Below are 22,382 nucleotides of genomic sequence, written 5' to 3'. Positions count from 1 at the left end.
CAAGGGGTGGGACCCAAAGAAGGAGAACATTCTGCAGCAGATCCAGACCAAGGTACAATCAGCCCTCTGTCTTGGTTCATATGATCTGGCAAATCCTACAGGGTTGGAGATGTTTGTGGTGGGAAAGGGCGCAGCATAGAGCTTATGGCAGGCTTCAGGACAAAGGCAGAATGAAGACCCGGGAATTCTGAAGCAAAGCCATGTAAGCCACAGCACAGAATGACACTCCTTTTGTGAAACAGCTCCTGGCTGGCCTGTTACAGACCCTGGTAGAGATGAAACACTTGATCATTGGAGGCCAGGTTACCGTTTGTATTGAACCGCCCATTATGATCTGTGTTTTGTTTATTCCTGCAAATCATAAAGTCAGACCAAGAGTGGTCCATTGTCAGATGCAAGTGGTACATCTGGATCAAGTTTGAGCAGCACCAGAGGCATGAGTGAGTTGCAGGAGCAGGCAGTCGGTCTAGACTCCCATGCCACCTACCAACCTTGTACCAATGATCTTCCCCTAAGCAGCACATAGTTGCAAGTATGATATATGTGTGTGTGCGCACATGTCTGTGCATGTGTGTGTTGGGGGGTGTTTCTGTGTGACTAGCAACCAGCTGAAAAGGAAGGAAAAATCCTGAGTTTGGTTAAAGATGGATCAGTTTAATATGTGGATGCAAAGAGAAAAGAGATCGTGACTGTACTATGGTCACATTCAAGGTGACTCTGGGAGACAGTGGAGAAGGAGCATCTTTCTGATGGATGGAGTTGTGATAAGTGCACCTGACTGCATTTGTATGGTGGGAGAAGCAGTCTGGAGTCAGAATATATACAGATTGTTGGGCAGGGGCCAATGCCCTGGCCATCTGGTCAGGTGTGTGGCAAATCAAAATCAAGGACGTGTGGGGAGCGGCATATGGATGGGCATCTGGAGTAGGTATGGAGTATGAAGACCGCTATATGAAAGGCTAGTGCTCACCAAGAAACAGTCACCATGGAAGATGCACCAAACAAGCCAGTGGACAGAAGGACCTGGACAGTCAACACTCGCCATCCTTATCATTGGCATCCCAGAGCCAGCATGACAGGCCTGTGAGCAGATGGGCTATGACGGCAGAGACCTGGGGCTGCTATTGGCCCAATGACATGGGCTTCCACCTACCCAAGGCTGATCTAGCTCCTGCCACTTCCGAATGTCCAACTTGTCCATAATGGAGACCAATATCAAACCCTTGAAATGGCATTGTTTCCTTGAGGAGACCAACCGGCCACCTGGTGGTAAGTTGACTGCATCAGGATCCTCTTATCCTGGAAGGTACAGGGGGTCATCCTCTGCATCCTCCACCTGGAACAGGATGGATACCATCACATGGTATTCTAACGCTGTGTTTTCTCCCCTAGTTGAAGCAGGACTCTTTGAGGGCATGGATGAGTCCTAGTGAGTTCCTCAGACCCTGGCAAAAATGAGGGACTCAATCCACGTGTGCAGAGTGGTTGGGCCAAAAGACATTAAATGACGACTAGTGTCACATGCCCATGCACGCACACTGCATATTGTTACATCTTGTTACTCCTCCCAGTAGCCCTCTGGGGAAGATATCATCAGTATCTCCCTTTTACAGATGGGGAAACTGAGCCAGAGAAAGATATAGTCGCTTGCTCAGGAGATATAGGGCCAGGTGTGGCTCCACAGTGGGTCATCAGTACCTCTGCTCTGATCACTACACTGCACCGTTGTCTGTCTACAGAGCTTGGGGAAGGAAGGCATAAGCGGACTGCAGTGGCCACCAAGGCGGGGTCTGAGACGCTCCTTAGATAATCAGAGAAAGGACTGGGACAGACATTCTAGGCAGAGAAGCACATGACCGGTGCAGCAGACTGCTTGGTCTGAGGACTTGAGAGAGGTAAGGGCCAGGATCTGGAGTCATGGCGGGGCTTCCTGTCACCTGGGCAGTGTGAAAGGCTGCTGGGCAGGAGGCTGGATGGGGTGACGCCTGGTTTGGCAGTCACCGCAGTGTGCGTCAGGAGGGTGGAGAGAGGGACTAGGGCAGGAAGGACAGATGGGAGATGTCTGCAGCTGTCTTGGGGGAGGAATGGAGACCCTGAGATCAGAGGCAGGCATAGGAGTCAATAGAAGTTGATTAATTCAAGAGTCATTACAAAGGAAGCCTCCTTTGGAGGCAAACAGGAGGGTCTGTCTGGGAATCATGGACTCTGCCCCTGGGAAATTGGCCTTGCTGGCCTTAGAGTTGCATTTTTTAGTTATTCTCACAAGCCCCTGGGGTGGGAGGAGGAAGGAGGAGACAGGGTAGAAAGATGGGGATTGGGGATCCACCAGCCCCCAAGCTCTTAGCCTCTGTCTCTGCAATGTCAGGAATGGGCTCAGACACCAAGATAAACAATGTGTTGACCTGGCCCAGGCTGAGAATGATGCTGATAGTGACTATGAATCAGCCCTAGGCTTCGGTCCAGGAGCAAGAGACGTTTCCCAGTCAGGGGGAAGGGAGAAAGCCAACCACTGTTCTGGAAATTTCCACTCACATTATCTCCCTCTGACAGGGGAGCAAACTGAGGGCTCCAGAGGGGACGTGACTTGTTCAAGGTCACACAGCCAGTGAGAGGCAGTGTTTGAAAATGCACCCCTCTATCTTGAAGCCCAGAGTCACTGCAATTTGTGGGAATTTCCGGCCATGCAAAGCCCCCACCACCCCCATCCCCGTTGGAAGCCTTCCTGAGTTGTCTTCACCAGTCTAACCTGGTGCTTTTTGGACTCACATTGCCTCGGTAGTTAGGAGTCTCCTTTGTTCTGCAGTAAAGCAAGGCATCCCGAGGAGCCTGGAGCGAGGCATTCCTTTTCAATACATCCGGCAGCTGATTATCACTCAGCAAGCCACACACTGATTGCTGATTGTCAGAGCTAGAGCAGAGATAAAGGGAAGCACACGCGCCACATGGCCAGGCACCAGGGCTGCTCTAAAACGTTCCCATCTCCCTCCTTCCTGGCACATGGTAGCACTGCACACCTCTGCTCTCTTTGGAAGTTAAGTGAAGCCATATGGCTTGCCCTGACCTATAAAAATGTGAGCAGAGGTGACAAATGACCCTTTTGGGCGGAAGCTTTAAGAGCCAGTGTGCAGTTGGCTATGTCTCCTTCCTGCTTGCAGGGATGAAAGCAGGCTTTGCCACGGAGTCGCAGGTGGCCGTGAGGGAGCCCCTCCCTTCTGCTCCACTTTGGAGCCAGAAATAAACTCTTATTGATTTTAAGGGTGGTTGTCGTTAGCATAGCTTAACCTAGCCTATCCTGACTGACACAGAAATTTGTACCTAGAAGTGGGGTGCTGTTAAAGCAAACAAAAAACAACAAAAATATGCAGTATTCTCTTAGAGATTCAGTGGCAGCAATGAGGAACTGATGTTGAAGGCTGGAGAGGTGGAGAAACGTGTGGTGAAATTCTCACCTGGAATTACTTGAAATGTAGGGAAAGAAGTTTGAAGACAGAAATTTACTAGTGTGGTTTCCTTGCTGTTGGCTGCATTTGGCAAAGTACTGCAGACGAGATGAGTTCAGAAACTGATTAAGGATGGGTCAACCTAATACATGAGTGCTTATGATGGGATCAGTTTTGGATCTTTTGGGGTCTTTTGCTTCCAGCCAAGAAGAAGTAAGAGACTGGATTTACTGGCCCACCTGAAACAACTAAAAATATGAAACACTGCTTTTCAAGACACTAGACCTCAGGCAACAAAGTCATCCCTAAGACACAACAAACAAATGAGATAGGCCCTGTGGCCGTCCCAGCTTGCTGCCTTGAGAGAGCTTCCAGGCCACGGTGCAGGGAGAAGGCAGGTCCCAGCAGACTCCCTGGGTTGAGAAGGTGGAAGGAAGTGAATGTAAGGGGGCCCAGGCTGTCTGAGTTCGCAGGGCACAGGACTGGAGAGGAGAGAGCCACACAGAGTAAGGACTCCAAAGAGCCACCAAGGGTCTCCCTCAGGCATTTAGCAGAGTTCCAATCAGCACCTGCCTTTGAGGAAGTCCCGTGAGCCAGCAAAAGAACCACCCAAAAGGGTTAGAAGGAACAGCACAGAAGCTCATGCGGGGCCAGGAATAGTACCTGCTCTCCAGCCAGACTGAAAAACCTCCTAATTCACAGGGCACTGGGCGAAGCACTCAGGAGGATCTTGCTTTAGTAGTCGGGGATGATTAGCTCTAGATGATGTTGTTTTGCTGAAACTAACTCACCACTGGCACTGTGATTATGGTATTGATTGCAGTGATATAGATTCCTTCGGGCTCAGCTTATTATCACCTTGTGTTGTGTGATGATCCAACTGCCCCATCACTTTTTCCTCTATCCAAAGTACTCTAAAGCCTTTGTTCATACAGCATTTTTGATGTCACTGGGTGTGAACTCATTTATGTTCTGTCTCCTTCTGATGTTAGTCCTTAAAAATAAAATAATGCTAGTTGGTGCCAATAGGACTCTTACTCAAATGAACATGATGACCCTGAAATCACATTATGGTCCTTAGTTATTAGATGTTAAGTAGATCAATGATTTTCTTTCTATCCCTTTTTTTTTTTTTTTTTTTTTTTTTTTTTTTGAGACAGGGTCTTGCTCTGTCACCCAGGCTGGAGTGCAGTGGCATCATTTTGACTCACTGCAGCCTCCGCCTTTCAGGCTCAAGCCACTCTCCCACCTCATCCTCCCGAGTAGCTGTGACTACAGGCACACACTCCCACAACACCTGGCTAACTTTTTAATATTTTTTGTAGAGATAGGGTTTTATAATATTTCCCAGGCTGGTCTCGAACTACTGAGCTCAAACTATTTGCCCGACTTAGCCTCCTAAAGTGTTGGGATTACAGGTGTGAGGCACTGTGCCCTTGCAGAGGATCTGAAAAGTCACGACTGTTTTCATAATAATCCTCTTTTTTACTGTGTTAAAATGTGCACTGATGGTGGAAAAGCAAAGGCGGCTAAAACTGCTGGTGCTTTTAGCATGAATCAGGGCAGACTATACTGACAGTCACTGACTCTGTGTGTGTGTGTGTGTTTTAACCATCATGCACTTGCAGTTTAAAAAAAAAGCCAATTTTACTTAAGAATGCTCTTCATGAGGCAGTTAAAATTCTTTGTGTTATTAAATATTGACCCTTGAGGACTTGCCATTTTAATATTCGAATTCAGTGTGACAAAATGGGAAAATGTACACAGCAGCTCTACTGCATGCAAAAGCATGGTGACTGTTTAAATGAAAGGGACTGGTGAGATTGAATTGTGAGCTAAACTGCACATTTTTCATTGAGCACCGGTTTTACTTGAAAAACAGATAAGGTAAAGTTAATCAGACTTGCGTACTTGGTAGACATTATCTTGAAAATAAATGAAAGGAGCCCATCACTTCAAGGAAAATAATTAATAATCATTGTTGCCAATTATAAAATTCAAAATTTCACGTGTCAATTAGAATTTTGGAAAACTTGCATTTGCTACTGTGGGATGGACAGCTTCCCAATGCATTGTGATGGGTTGTGATGTTAAGTAATGTTTTTTTAAAAATATTGTTTAATTAAATGTGTCAATGTTTGGAAGATCTACATAATTCAGTGAACTAATATTTTCTAAGTGATCAATGTATGATGTTTCAAAATCATGCACAGGCAAAAATCCATTTAAAGTGCAAGGTTGACAAATGGATTTTAATGTTACAGAGTCTGAAAACATACTGATGTGATTTCAAATTCCACATTGCAACTAATCTTTAACAAACTCCTTCTGGTTGAGTTTTGGTGCATGGTTAAGGGAGAATATCTACAATTATCTTCAAAATCTGTTAAAATACTCCTCCCTTTTTCAACTGCACGCTTGTGTAAAGCCAGATTTTCTTTATATACTTTAACCAAAACAACATTTCGCAATAGAATGACTGCAAAAGCAGGAAGGAGAATCCAGCTATCTTCTATTAACCAAATAGCAAAGAGATTTCCAAAACAATGTCACTCATTTTATTACTTCTGTTTGTTTGGGAAAACACCAATATTTTGATTAAAATATGTTAATACATAATATGTTTATGGCTGTTATTTAAAAATGCATTAATAAGTATTTCAAAATGTTCTGTTTTTCTATTATGATAAATATTATTATCACTGTTACTTAAGACAGGATCTCACTCTGTCACTCAGGCAGACTCAATCTTGGCTCACTGTAGCCTCAACCTCCCAGGCTCAAGCAATCTTCCCACCTCAGCCCCCTGAGTAGCTGGGACTACGGGCACACACCACTACCAGCTAATTTTTTTGTATTTTTAGTAGAGATGGGGTTTTGCCATGTTGCCCAGGCTTGTCTTGAGCTCCTGGGCTCAAGTGATCTGCCTGCCTGCCTTGGCTGCCCAAAGTGCTGGGATTACAGGTGTGAGCCACTGCACCTGCTGTGATAATTATTGATAGATGTATCTCATATGTTCCAGTTATCAATTTACTGACTCTCAGTTCCAGATTTATCCTTCGCTACCAGCTCTGCAAAAACGGAGATGGGCCCATTAAATATTTTTCTTTTGCCAGCGGGCACAGGGGTAAGCTTTGTCAGTAGAGGGCTCTACAGAGACATAGCAGAAGGAAGGGATCTTCCTCCCACTGTTTTCTCTCAGCAGGCTCCTGCAGCTTTGGCTTCACTCGTGCTCAGCTCTGCTGCCTTGTGACTAGCCTTTATCTTTGGTTACTGGACTGTCTCCTATATTTCTAGAAGCCTGTAGGCATTAAGTAGCTTAATACAATTCAATTATAATGCAAAAATTTGAATTCTGACACAAAAACCGAGATGTAAAGGTATGATTACTGTTCTGTGGTATAAAAACATAAAGGATTAATGGCTTTTCAAAGCATCCACGCCTCAGGACTTTAGCCAACTGACCTCTTAGAAAGGAAGATTCCCTGGCCGTATCTCCTTCCCTGATCATATAAAGTGAGACCCAGACCCATGAGAACCTACAGGCCACTGGAATGACACTTCTTTACAGTGCGAGGAGTCCTAATAGGTCCAGGGATCCTCTTCTTCTCTCCCAGTAGGTCTAGGGAGGTTGGCAGATGACAATAAAGCTGAGGGGGTTTTTTTGTTGTTGTTGTTACATTAATAAACTTCTGAGTTTCTTCTCTCTAGGTGAAGGCTTATTCATTTAAAGTGAACTTGAAGACTGGACTTCAATCAAAATAATGAAGAGAAAGGACCAAAATGGGGCCAAATCAACTGGGATAATGTGAGCTCTGACCATGCAGAGAAAAAAGAAGAGCAATTCATATGCTGAAGTCACCGCCGACTCCAGCAGCAGACGCCAGGGCAACGCTCAGGACCTCCTCACAGTCACCAGCCCAGGGGACACTCAGGACCAGCCCCTCCACAGCTGAGGCCAGAGGTTCCAGAGGGCACATACTGCGTCAGTCTGAAGCCCCATCATTCCTGTACTGCCACATCCTGTGTATTTTTACCTAATGAAGCCAAGCCTAGCTTTGGAAATATGCATTATTTTATGCAATTAAAAGTTACTGGGGGACAGGTGGGCCTCCTGGAAAGCTGTGGTTACTCCCCTCTTCCTCTGCACACACCAGGAGTCTCAGCGGAGGCAGAGAAAAAAAAGGAGAAAGGGAAAAAATTATTGGGATAAATTAAATTGTAGGATTTCTTGCTTCTGTTACCCAGTGGATAGTGATTTGAAGGAGATCAGATCAATGACTAGAGAAAAAAATATATATATATATATTTCTCTGAATAGTTAAAGGTAACAAAAGTAAATGTGTGACCTTGCTACTTGGATATACTTTATTGTTCCACCTAAATAATACCCACTCTATGAACAAGGCTCCCCGCCACACACCAGACAGCTGATGCTCAACACATACTTATTAAATGGAAGTTACTAAGCTCCAACTATGCACTCTATAGCAGGATTTGGCAAACTTTTTCCGTACAGGGCCAGACAGTAAATATTTTAGGTTTTGCCGCATAGGATCCTTGTAGCAACTACTCAAGTCTGCTGTTGTGGCTTAAAGGCAGCCATAGACAATATGTAAACAAGGCCGTGTTCCAAGAAAACTTTATTTAAACACTGCATGTTCTTACTTATAATTGGGAGCTGAACAATGTGAACACATGGGCACAGGGAGGGGAACAACACATACTGGGGTCTTTGGGGGAGGCGGGGGGAGGGAGAGCACTGGGAAAAATGGCTGATGCATGCTGGGCTTAATACATAGGTGATGGGTTGACAGGTGCAGAAAATCACCATAGTACATATTTACCTATGTAACAAACCTGACACCCTGCACATGTACCACAGAACTTAAAAAAAAAATAGCAAAAAGACCCCAAAACTTTATTTACAAAAACAAGCAGTGGGCTAGTCTGACCCACTACAGCCGTGGGCTGTAGTTTGCTAACCTCTGCCCTAAATCATAGCAGCCAGAGTGCCCATGCTATTGCCTAGTAGTCTCTGGAGAATAATGGCCTCTCTTCTTTCACCCTCCAGATCTCATGTGAGTGCCCTCACAGCCAACTCTAATCCAGAACCACCCTGAAGGGAATTCTGGGAAATGTAGTTCTTGGCTTCTCCTCTTCAAGAGGGTGGCAGTGATGCTAAATTGACAACAGGTAATCCAGCATACCAACGTGTCTGAATCACCTAAGATTTACAGGCCAAGGTGCCAGGATGATAGAAACCAACTTTTCAGAATCACCTATTGTTCTTTGGATTAAAACACTAGATTAGGCTTGTGTGTGGGTGACACAAAATCCAAAATAAAAGTGTTTCACTGAGGCAATTTAATTCTGTCTCATATCAGGTAGACTTGGGGTGGTGCTCCACAGTAGCAGGAGCTCAGTTTCCTTCAATCTCAATACTCCACCATTCGTGATTTCCCTGCCAGCATCACTTCCTGGCTCCAGGTGGCTGCAGGAAGCAGGCCAACTTTCCAGCCAATAGGAAGGAGGAAGGGCTGATGAAGGGCATAGCCCCTCCATTTACAAATATTTTCCAGAAAGTGTCTCTGCCACTTCTGTTTCCATGTCATTGGCCAGAGCTTAGTCACAAGGACAAACTTAGCTGCAAGACAGAATGAGAAAATGACTTTTTATTTCAGTTTTTATTCAGAAATTTAGTTTTTAGCTGGCCTTGTCACAGCTAAAGATCAGTGGTCTATGACCAAGGAAGAAAAAACAAATATTAAAACACTATCAGTGGTCTTTGACATACCAAAGTATCACAATCACACTTTGCAAAGGCTAAGATTCTGAAACCACATCACGTTATTACAGGCCAGTGTTACAGAGTTGCATCATATTCTTACAGGCCAATGTTCTGAAATGCTGTGCTATTATAGACCAGGCATTCTGAATCACTTAAGATTCTCATTGGCTAAGGTTCTAGAATTAAATAGTAGTTTTTCAGGCCAAGATTCCAAAGTCACATAAGATTCCTACAAGCCAAGATTCAAAATCACAAAACCTAATAAGCCAACCTTTGCAAATCACATGAAATTCTTGTGAGCAAACATCCAGAAATATATGAGATTTCTACAGAACAAGTTTCAAAACTCATGCAAGATTCCTACCAGCCAACGTACATGGAGATCAAGATTCCAAAATTAAACTGAATTTCTTGTAGACTAGGCTTCCAGATTCACACAATATTCTTATAGAGCAAGTTTCTGATGCCATACCATGTGATCATAGTGCTATTCTGACAGCTATGATCCTGGAATCAAACATATTTATTTCAAGCCAAGTTTTCAGAATCACATAATGTTTTAATAAACCAAGTTTTCAGAAACATATAAGTTTATTATAAATCAAGTTTCCAGAAGCACATAAGGTTATAAAATGGCATAACATTGTTAAAAGCCAAAATTGCAAATCACGTATCATTTTTACAGGTCAATGTTCCAGAATCACCTGAAGTTCTTTCAACCATTGTATCTAGAAACACACAGCATTCCTAGAGGCTAACATTCCATAAATCCATATAATTCTTACAAACCAAGTTTCCAGAATCAAACAATGTTCTTAAATAACCTGAGTTCTTGAATCCTACATAATTCTTGTAGATGACATTCCTGGTCTCTGGTTTCCTAAGTCTCCCAAATGAGCTAGCAATTGAAGTTGACTGTGTTTTCTCCCAAATTAGGATTCACAAAATATTACCTTTTTCAATGCCAGTGGCAGGTGCTTTCCCTCTCTCAGGAACCCCAACAGATTCTAGAAATGTCCTACAAGAGGCAGGAGGACCAGAGTGGTATTAACACTGTATGAAAGCTTAATAATAATAATAATTAGAACAACATTTATTCAATGCCTACCATGTGCCTCATACTAAGTTCCTGACATACTTCATCTCATTTAACCATCCCAGTCACTCTGTGGTTGAATTATCTGTGTAATTAGTCATCATCAATATGCTCATTTTATAGATTAAAAAATCCAGTCTAAGAAAGACTAGGTAAGTTGACTAAGGTCATACAACTATGAAGTAGCAGATTCCAAATTATAACCTTGGTTGTTGATTCCAGGGCTACAGAGGGATACCTCCAGTATTGGGGCAGAGCATAGGATAAGGCTCTCTTTTATTAGGCCTCTCCCTTTGGGATCAAAACTACTAAATTTCAGCAGAAACATGATCAAAGGAACCATCTGAAGGAATGATCCTTCCTTGGGGTGGGCAAGAGGTGAGGTACCTAGGTGACTCAGAGAGGCATACATCTAAATAAGGTGGTGATATGGTGTGGCTGTGTCCCCACCCAAATCTTATCTTGAATTGTAGCTCCCATAACTCTCACGTGTTGTGGGAGGTACCCAGTGGGAGATAACTGAATCATGGGGACAGTTTCCCCCATACTCTTCTCATGGTAGTGAATAAGTCTCACATGATCTAATGCTTTTATAAAGGGAAACCCCTTTTGCGTGATTCTCATTCACTCTTTTGTCTGCTGCCATGTAAGACATGTCTTTCGCCTTCTGCTACGATTGTGAGGCCTCCCCAGCCACGGGAACTGTGAGTCCTTTAAACCTCATTTTCTTTATAAATTACCCAGTCTTGGGTATGTCTTTATCAGCAGCATGAAAATGGACTAGTACAGCTGGTGAGGATGAAGCTTCCAGTGCATTCTCATGTAACATAACCCATTGTGTTGGCACATGTAGGAAGAATGAATGCATTGGCTAAGCAGCTGTACCCTTCAGTGTGTTTTCAAAGGGTAAGTTAGCAGTCTTTAATTGGCAGTAAATAGGGAAAAGGGGATTCCTGGACTGGCTGACAGGAGTGCTCTGGTCCATTTGGTAAATAAATTCCTAAGGTGAAAGTTGAGTTCATTATTCAGTAGTTACTCATTGAGTTTCTCTTGTGTACCTGGATCTGGAGATAAAACACTATGAAGATGTTTAAGGCAAAATTTTTGTCTTTAAGAAGTGCCACTTTACCAGAGAATAGGTGAACAAAGATAAAACATTAGTGCAGCTAGGAGAGGACTGCATCTGTGTGCATGTGTGTATGCAAGTGTGTGCATGTGTGTACACTTATGTGCAGGTGTGTGTACACATCCATGCATGTGTGTGTGTATGTGTATGCACAAGGAGATGGGGAAAAGAAAGTTTCATGGAGATGAAGGAGGTAAGTTGCATTTAGAAGGGCAAGAAAGAAGTCTGCTAGGTGGGGTGGTTTTGGCAGAGGTGGTGGGAGGCCTTTCCATCCAGAGGATCCACCATTATGCAGGTTGTCCAGGGGAAAGGGCATCAGCATGCATGGAGAACCATGAAGCACAAGTCCTATCTTAGAAATAGAGCTTATGTTAGGAAGTTAGGGGTCAGGGAGAGTTTAGGGCAGACTGGGTCTTGTTTGGATCTGTCCCAGAGGCTACAGAGAGGCACTGAACATGAGGATGTAAGGAGGCTGGGCACAAGTGTGTGAGGGCTGTGGTGGGAAAATGACCACAGAAAGGTCCCCACCCTTTGATCACCTTCTCTGGGATCTTGTATTTGGGGAACAGATGTTTCAGTTGAATATTCTATACTCTTGCTCTAACACATTTTCATTATGATTGTTTTAAGAACTATCATGTCGAAAATAATCTTTGGAAATGTTTAAGACACTGATTTTTAAAACTATGCTTGGGGAGGAATGGCTACTCATCTTCCTGACCTCATTCTCTCAAGGCCCCTGCCCAAGGAGGCCCAGCCTCAGGTTTGGCTTCTCTCTTTTTACCACAAAGGAGTGGCAGTTACCTCTAGTCAACTGATACTCAGTGATCCAGCCACTCTGCATCTAGCTCCACAGTCTGTCAACAACATTGGTGAGTCTATCTCAGGTCTTTCCTGGTCAGGTTTGTCTGTTTATTTGTTCATGTGTCCAACTAACAATTTTGCACATATATTATATGTCTGTTTAATCTGGAAACCTTTTAATCCATATCTGCTCCCTCTAGCCTAGTTGAAAGTTTCTAAATTAAATTCAGCACACAAAATTTCCACTTCTGGTTATAATAAAGCAACAGAATCCACACTTACCTTTCCATCATAGTAAACTAGCAAACAGATTGAAATATATTAAATAACTTTTCAGATATTGGTTAAGAGGCACCATGGAGTATGATATCAGGGGGAAGGGAAACAAAAAGATGAGCCAAATGGTCTCTGGGGATTTGTGTCTAGAGGCACATTCTGGATTGTGGTGCAAGGAAGAATATCAAGTACAGCATGAAGGTTTTACTGAGCTGAGAAGACAGAGATTAATGTTCAGGCACCATGAAGAAAAAGAGCTCTAAAAAGTGCAAAAGGATTTCATTGGAGCTTTGCTGAATTATAGGCCATCCATGTTGAGGTTGAAACTTCATGAATTCAGGCAAAGAATAACAGTGGATTTTAAAGTTGAATAGTTTCCAGAGTTCATACAGGTGAGGAGATGTTTAGGCTCTGTCAGGCCTCTGAGCCCAAGCCAAGCCATCGCATGCCCTGTGACTTGCATGTATATGCTCAGATGGCCTGAAGTAACTGAAGAATCACAAAAGAAGTGCAAATGCCCTGCCTTGCCTTAACTGATGACATTCCACCACAAAAGAAGTAAAAATGGCCGGTCCTTGCCTTAAGCGATGATATTATCTTGTGAAATTCCTTTTCCTGGCTCATCCTGGCTCAAAAACCTCCCCCACTGAGCACCTTGTGACCCTCACTCCTGCCTGCCAGAGAACAACCCCCCTTTGACTGTAATTTTCCTTTACCTACCCAAATCCTATAAAACGGCCCCACCCTTATCTCCCTTCGCTGACTCTCTTTTTGGACTCAGCCTGCCTGCACCCAGGTGAAATAAACAGCCGTGTTGCTCACAATTAAGTTAAGTTTAATTAAAAATTAATAGACATGCCAAGAATGAGAATAATGTAACTCAAAACCAGGAGAAAAATCAGTCAGTAGAAATAGAAACAGAAATGACAGAGATGACAAGATTAACAAACAAGGTATTTAAAATGCTATTATCGATCTGCTCAATATGTTCAAGGACTTAAATAAAAATGTGAACACAATTAGGAAAAATAGAAGATACAAAAAAGCCATTTAAAAAGAACCTGAAATTACTAGAGACAAAAAACACAATATATGAAATGAAAATTTCACTGGATGGAGTTAAGAACAGATGAGAAGAAAACATGAAGTTGAAGACACAGCAACAGAAACCATGGACACCAAAACAGAAATGCAAAAGACTAAACGATAAATAAGCATAGCCACAGTGTCTTATGGGGCAGCATCAAACAGTCTAATACATATGTAGCTAACGTACCAGAGGAGAGAAAAAAAGATAGAAAAATATTTAAAGAAATATTGGAGAAAACTTTTCCAAATTTGATGAATAAGGTGAACCCACAGATCCAAGAACCTGAATGAGTCCCAAACGTAACAAAACAAAAACAAAAAACCCCAAAGGTACATCATGATAAAATTGTTGAAAATTAGTAATGAAACTTCTAAAAGCAACTGGAGAGAAAAAGACACTATGTCAGTGGAAAACAGATTTAAATACCACAGACTTTTTGTCATAAACTATGCATATTAGAATACAATGAAAGACATTTTTAAGGTGCTAAAAGAAAAAAAATCCTGTCAACCTAGAATTCTATATTCAGTAAAAATATCCTTCAAAAACAAAGACAAACTAAATACTTTTTGTTTTTTTTGACAAAAACAAAGCTGCTAAAATTCAATCCTGGTAGATCTACACTCTGAGAAAAGCTAAAGAAAATCTTTTAGGTAGAAGTAAAATGATACTAGGTGGAAACTTTGATTTACTTAAAACAATAGAGAGCATCGAAAGTAGTAAATATGTTGGTAAATATAAAATATTTTTTCTTAGTTTGAAAGTTCTTTCTTTCTTTCTTTTTCTTTTTTTTTGAGATAGAGTTTCCCTCTTGTGCCCAGGCTGAAGTGCAGTGGCATGATCTCGGCTCACTGCAACCTCTGCCTCCTGGATTCAAGCAATTCTCCTGCCTCAGTCTCCTGAGTAGCTGGGATTACGGGCACACATCACCCTGCTCAGCTTTTTTTTTTTTTGTATTTTTAGTTGAGATGAGGTTTCACCATGTTGGCCAGGCTGGTTTCAGACTCCTGACCTCAGGTGATCCACCCACTTAAGCCTCCCAAAGTGCTGGGATTATAGGTGTGCGCCACTGGCCACTGTGCCAGGCCTTATTTTGAAAGTTCTTTAAAAGACAAGTGAATAAATGTATGACAATAATAGCATAAAGGATGGGTGGGGTAAATGACAGTATAGTGTTGTAAGGGTCATGGATTGTATGTAAAAGTATGTAATTTTATTTAAAGTTGTACTATGGTGAGCTAAAGATATATATCGTAAGCCACAGAGCAACCACTAAAAATAAAACAAAAAAGAATGAGCAAAAAGTAGATGAGACAAACAGGAAACAAACAATAAAATGGTAGATTTATACCAAAAATCACATTAACTGTAAATGGTCTAAACAATAAAGAGGCAGATTCAACTACATGCTATCTATAAGAAATCCACCTTAAATGTAAAGGCATACATATTTTGCAAGTAAAAGGATGAATTCAGATACACCATGAAAACAATAATCATAAGAAAACTGGTTTGACTACATTAGTATGAGAAGAAGTAGTGTTTAGAAAAAAGAATATCACTAGACATAAGAGAAATATTTAATTGTAATAAAGCACACAATTTATCAAGAAGACACAAAAATCCTTAATATGTATACTGATATTAATATAGCTTCAAGAGAGATGAAGAAAAACTAACATAAGTGCAAGGGCAGACATTCAAAATTATTGTTGGAGATTTCCATACCCCTCTCAATTATTGATAGTACAAGTAGTAGGTAAATCAGCAAAGATGAAGAAGACGTGAGCAATATCACCAATTTGACCTAATTGCCATTTCTTGATTATCTACTCACCACCACCAAAAGAATACATATTATTTTCAAGTATACATGGAGCATGTATTAAGAAAGGTCATTTTCTGTGCCATAAAAAAGACTCAGCATATATATATATATATATATATTTAGATGGAGTCTCGCTCTGTTGCCCAGGCTGGAGTGCAGTGGCATGATCCTGGCTTACTGCAAGCTCCGCCTCCTGGGTTCACGCCATTCTCCTGCCTCAGCCTCCTGAGTAGCTGGGACTACAGGCGCCTGCCATCACGCCTGGTTAATTTTTTGTATTTTTTAGTAGAGATAGGGTTTCACCGTGGTAGTCAGGATGGTCTTGAACTCCTGACCTCATGATTCACCTGTCTCGGCCTCCCAAAGCGCTGGGATTACAGGCGTGAGCCAATGCGCCCAGTCATCTTAGCATATTTTTAAGGATTGAAACAAAGCATATTTTCTGACCAAAATGGAATTAAAACACAAATCAACAACAGAAAAATATAAAAAATCCTAGAATGTATGGAAGTTAAAGACTTCACTTCTAAGCAACATTTGGTTCAAAGAGTACATCACAGGGAGATTTAAAGATATTTCAACTAAATGAAAATGAAAATTCAACGTAACAAAATTTGTGACATATAGATAAGGTGGTGATTAATGAGAGATACATGTCTTTAAATGCTCATATTAGAATAGAAAGAGGTTTTTATCAATATTCTAAGCTTTCATCTTTAGAAACAGAAGAGCAAATTACATACAATTGAGAAATCCAACAAAACCAAATTAAAAAGATCAATAAATTGAAAAATTTGCAACAAGATTTATCTGAGAAAAAGAGAGAGTGAGCATGAGTGCTAATATAATGAATGAAAGAGGAGGCATAACTAGAGATGCTAGAGATAATAACAACACAGTAAGGGAATATAATGAAAGACTTTATGTCAAAAAAATCAACAACTTAGATGAAATGGCCAATTGCTAAAGGGTACAACTTAAAAAAAAATAGAAAACCCAAATAGCCATATACATGTTATGAATACATTTCTTGAACTTTGTGATATCTCATCTTTAGAGTTGTTTGTGTTACCTATTGTGACCTGTGTTGACTGATATGACTTGGAAAGAACACAAGCAAATAAAATGCTTTGGTTACTTACTCCTAAATTGATAAGGATATAGAGAGCAAAAAGCAGTAAATAGATTTATGCTTCCCAACATATTAAATATGGAAGCACACTGGTGAAAAATACTCTCTCCTGATAAGCCACAGCAAGAATGTACACACAAAGAGTCAGGGAATAAAACCCCAGCCTGACAAACCACCTTCAAGCCACTTCCTATTGAACAACCCGTGTACTTCGCTCCCTTTGCTTGTCCAGGAAACACTGGAGTGTCAGAGATCAGAGGACATCTAGTAGTTGTTGAGGCAAAGAGAAAGACAAATTTAGGATTAGTCTGCGCCATTTCCATCTTTTAGGTTTGCTTTAGCCGTTTAGCTTTTAAAAGAAATAACTGCATTAATTTATAAATGTTTAATTAAGCCATTTTGTGTGCTTTTTCAGTTTTGTTTCTGCTAAAATTTGAGCAAAATTGGAATTAAAACCGAAACTTAAATGCGACACACATTCCTCGAAGAAACTGAATTCATAATTTAAAAGCCCCTTTCCTATCCCCAAAACACAAAATACTCCAGACCCAGATGAACTCACTAGTGAATTCCAACAAACACTTAAGAAAGAAATATCAATTCAAAAAAGAAAAAACTCAGGAAAAAGAGGAGGGAACATATTCCAACTCATATGAGACTATCATGCCCCAATACTAATAAAACTACATACAGATATTACCAAAAAGGGAAGAAAACTATACATCAATATCACTCATGGTGATAAATCCTTACAAAACATAAGCAAATAGAACTAACAATATTTTAAGGGACAGTATACCATGCAAAAGCAGGGCTTATCCCAGGAATGCAAGATTGCTTTGATATCCAAAAGTTGATCATTGTAATTCACTACATTAATAGAACAAAGGATAAAAACCATATATCCCATAAATCCATCTCAATAGATGCAGAAAAAGCACTTGAAAAGTGGTAATTTATGATTAAAATTACTAACAAACTAGGAATAGAAGAAAACTTCCTCAACTTGATAAAGAGAATATGTAAAAAACCTATGACCTGATAAAGAGAATCAGTTAAAGGTAAAAGACTGTATGGTTTCCTTCCAGTGTCAGAAACAAGACAAAATATCTGCTTTTATTACTTCTATTCAACATTGTCTTAAAGATCCTATCCAGTGAAATAGGCAAGAAAAAGAAATAAAAGACATCTGAATTGGAAAGGAAGAAATAAACTGTCTTCATTAGCAGACAACATAATTGTGTACATAGAAAGTTCTAAGGAACATATATTTTTAAAGGTTTGAGAACTCATAAGTGACTTGGTGACTTTAGTGAGATCACAGGATGCAAGGCCAATAAGTAAAGATCAGCTGTTTCTCTCTACCAACAACAATAGCTAGAAATAAAAATTTACAAAATACCATTTACAGTAGCATCAAATAATGAGAAACACTTTGGGATAAATTTGACAAAATATGTGTAAGATTTGTACTTTGAAAACTACAAAATACTGCTGAGAGGAAATTAAAAAGAACTAAATAAAGGGAGAGCTGTAATATGTTCATGGATTGGAGTACTGCTAAAATGTTAATGTACTTCATATTGACTGATAAAATTTCAGAGGCTTTTAAAAGTAGTTGACGAGCTTAGTGTAAAATTTTTGTGTAAAAGATTTAGAAAATCTGCCACAATTTTGAAAAAGAAAAACAAAGTTGGAGGACTTATATTACCTGACTTTCATACTTATTATAAAGCTACAGTAATGAAGAGAGTGTAGCACTGGTATCAAATTTGTCATATAGATCAATGGAATAGAATAAAGAATCAAAAATAGACTCACAGATACATGGTCGATTGATTGTTAACATATTTCAATAAAGGAAAAGAGAGTCTTCCAACAAATGGCACTGGAATAATTAGATACTCATATGAGGAAAAAATAAACCTCACATAAAAATGAACCCAAAATAGGAAAAAGATCTAAAGGTGGAAGATAAAACTATTAAACCAATAGGAAAGAAAAATAGAAGAAAATCTTTTCAACTTTGGGGTAAGCAAGGATTCCCTGGCTGGGAAAGAAAAATAAAAAACCACAAAAGAAAAAAATTGATAACTTGGTCTTTCTGTTAGTTTGTTAGGGCTGCCACAACAGAATACCACAGACTGGGTAACTTAAACAACAGGTACCTGTTAAATAAAGTAATCTTTATCAACATTTAAAACTTCTGCTCTTTGAAAAACATCTTCAGTAAAGGAAAAGACAAGTCACAGGCTGGGAGGAAATATTCACATAGCTGACAAAAGCTATATGTAAAGTGAACATTATATCCTGAATTTATAAAAAAACACTGAGAATTCAATAATAACAAAAATTTGAAAAATTCTCAATAGATTAAAAAAGATGGCTCCCAAAAGAAGATGCACCAATGGCCACTAAGCATGTGAAAAGATGCTCAGCATCATTACTCATCCTGGAAATGAAAGCCTAAACCACAATGAGGTGTAACTACACACCCATTAGAATAGTTAGTATTTACAAGCTGACAATCCAAGAATTGGAAGGATGTGGAGCATTGCTGGTGACAGTCTAAAATGGTATAGCCCCTTCAGAAAATTTTAGAAATTTCTTATAAACTTAAATATACATTTATTATATGACCCAGCAAGTGTACCCCTAGGCATTTACTCAAGAGAAATGAAAACATGTCTGTATGAAGACCCATCTGTAAATGTTCATAACACCTTAATAAAAACCCAAAACTAAAACCAACCAAAATGTACATGCATAAACTGGTGAGCGGATAAATAAATTGTGGTACATGCATATAATAGAATCATGCTTAACCATAAAAAATGACTATTGATACACGAAACCACACGGGTAAGTCTCAAAATAATTATATTGAATGAAAGAAGCCGAGTGTGAAAGAGTACATACTTATGATTTCATTCATTTGAAACTCTAAAAACTCCAGAAATAACAAATCTATGTTCCTTAAGCTGGTTGTAAGAGTGATTGACTGGGACAGAACATATGCAAACTTTTTGGGGAGAAGTGTTTTATAGCTTGATTTTGATGTTGCACATGGATGTATACATTTGTAAAAACTCATTGCACGGTCAGCTTTAAGTTGGTGCATTTTAACACATTATACTTTAATAAAGTAAATAAAGTTGATTAAAATTATTTTTTAAAAAATCCAGCAAGCCAAGTTTGACTCTGTGCCCAACAGCTTATTCTATAAACAAAGTTGATAATTTTGACCCTCTTCGGGGGTTTGGTTTCTGTTCTGGGGATAGATATGAATTAGGCTGAATTTGAGACAAGAGTTTGGAGATTTTTATTGAGTGAGCAAGTAACAGAAACGGCATTTCTACTTGTTAACAAATGAAAACTATTTTCACTAAACCCTGCAAAGGCTCTGTCAAGAATCAAGTTAGTCTCAGCCGGGTAACTTACAAAGTCTTCTTGAGTCCTCCCATGACCCAGAATAAGGGGAAGCTGTCCTTTTCCAAATTTTGACAAACTCACTAGTAATTTGCTTCAAAACATCTGCAGTCCTTCCTGACTTTTCCAGCCATGTTTCACAGAAAGCTCTTCTTTTCTTTTCAAAATGCTTCAGAATTTACTTTGAAAATGAGGTTTGTATCTGCCCCCCGTCCCCCTGGAATTTTGAGAGACTTATTTCAGAACTGGCTTCAACTTACATGCCTGTCATTTTAGACCATAATAAGCCCCATGAACTGTTATATGATGTCAGTTTGCTTTATTTTTGTTTTTGGGGTTTTTTAGGGGGAATGGGAGGGGGATTAAGCTGCCTGTCTGAGAGTAGCAGATTTGGCTGATTTAGTTATACCCAGATGTGCCTAAATATAAGACAGAGAGGAATAAGTACTGAGTAGGAGTTTTAGTGAATTTATGTTGTATTTCTCATAAATTCCTGTGGGTTCCTTTTGGCACCAGAATTTAATTTATTATTCTCTGTTCCTTTTTAAATAAAATCTGATGCAACAGTTAAGGGCCAGGGTCAGGCTGGGAGCCTCTGCCTCTGATCAGCTGCTGCAACATAATATAAATCAATTCAGCAAGTACTACCAGACCATCTACTGCATATTTAGACCTTTAGTGAGTCCTGTGGAGTGTTCAGGGAAAGGTTCTGGCTTTGGGGGTCCTCCAGTGGAAAAGAAGCATGAATGGTGACTAGACTTTGAGCTGGAAGAGCTAAATTTTAGTTAGGACTCCTCTACCTAATTATCAGCCTTAGAAGAATTTATTTAAGTTCTTTGTTAAAGAAATTTTATGAGCTTCAATGTCTTCATTTGCAAAATGGAAAAAAATGATCCCTACTTACTCCACAGTATCAAGGCAGGGTTCAAAGAAGGGAATGCTTAGCATGGCACTTTAAAAAAGGTACATGCAATAAAATGGTGAAGTTCATTTATAAGAGTATGATTGGGGAGATAAGCCTAAGACATCTCAGCAAAAAGTGCATGAAAGGATTTATGATTTAGTTATTTCCTCATAGAACAGCAAAAAGGGATTAGGGAAAACAATAGATTTTATTAACATTAAAATCATTAAAATAAGATTTTAAAAGCTATAAGAGTTATAATTTTACTTCTGGTTACAATAAAGTAACTTGGGTCAGACCAAAGTTTCTAGTGAAATAAACTAAAAAAGCTGGATTTTTTTTTTTTTTTTTTTTTTTGAGATAGGGTTTTGCTCTGTTGCCCAGGCTGGAATGCAGTGGTGCAATTATGGTTCACTGCAGCCTCCACCTCCTGGGCTCAAGCAATCCTCCCATCTCAGCCTCCCAAGTAGTTGAGACTACAAGCATGCACCACCACACTCAGCTAATTTTTAAATTTTTTATAAAGATGAGGTCTCACTATGTTGTCCAGGCTGGTCTTGAACTCCTGGGCTCAAGCAATCCTCCTGCCTTGGCCTCCCAAAGTGCTTGGATTACAAGTGTGAGCCACTGTGCCCAGCCTTGGAAAAAAATATTTTAAAAAATATTTTTGAAGAATTGTAGGACACCCAAGGCAACCACTACTTAAGGGGCGAGAAAAAAAGAAAATTCTTTGAAAGATCTCAGCTTTTGGTCATCACTTTTCCCCTTGGGATATGGGAGGCTGCAGGGCCTGGTAGGGTTCATCCACAAAGAGGCAGAGAAGCCAGCAGAGCTTTAGGCTATCTTACAGAGCAGAGGAACAAAAAAGGACAGTTCTAGGCTCCCAAGGTAGCTGACATGAGGAGCCAAGGTCCAAGAGACAATGGAGTCACGGAAAACTAAACCTGTCAGTTGGCATTTTTCCACTTGAGTTATTTGTCAATTCTTGGCTGTGCAGGGTGAGAAGCTAAGAAACTAAACAAAAGGTAGCTGGAAAACCTTTCATGGTCTCTGAGAAACAAAAATTTGAGTTTAGGGCTGGGTACAGTGGCTCATGCCTATAATCCCAGCACTTTGAGAGGCTGAGGAGGGAGGATTGCTTAAGCCCAGGAGTTCAAGACCAGCCTGGGCAACATAGGGAGACCCCCATCTCTACAAAAAATTAAGAAATTAGCTAGGCGTGGTGTTATGTGCCTGTGATCCTAGCTACTTAGGAGGCTGAGGTAGGAGGATCTCATTGAGCCTGGGAGGTTGAGGCTGCAGTGAGCCTTGACTATGCCACTCCACTCCATCCAGCCTGGGTGACAGAGTGAGACCCTGTCTCAAAAAAAAAAAAAAAAGAAAGAAAGAAAGAAAGAAAAAGGAAATAATTTAGGATTTTCTAAGAATAAGTGCCCCCCTCCCCGCCCCAAGAAACATCCCTGGAT

Source organism: Mandrillus leucophaeus, unplaced genomic scaffold (assembly GCF_000951045.1).
Source record: "Mandrillus leucophaeus isolate KB7577 unplaced genomic scaffold, Mleu.le_1.0 Scaffold12, whole genome shotgun sequence".
NCBI classification, from domain to species: domain Eukaryota; kingdom Metazoa; phylum Chordata; class Mammalia; order Primates; family Cercopithecidae; genus Mandrillus; species Mandrillus leucophaeus.
The sequence above is the reverse complement of the archived record's forward strand: the minus strand, read 5'-3'. Positions refer to the sequence as shown.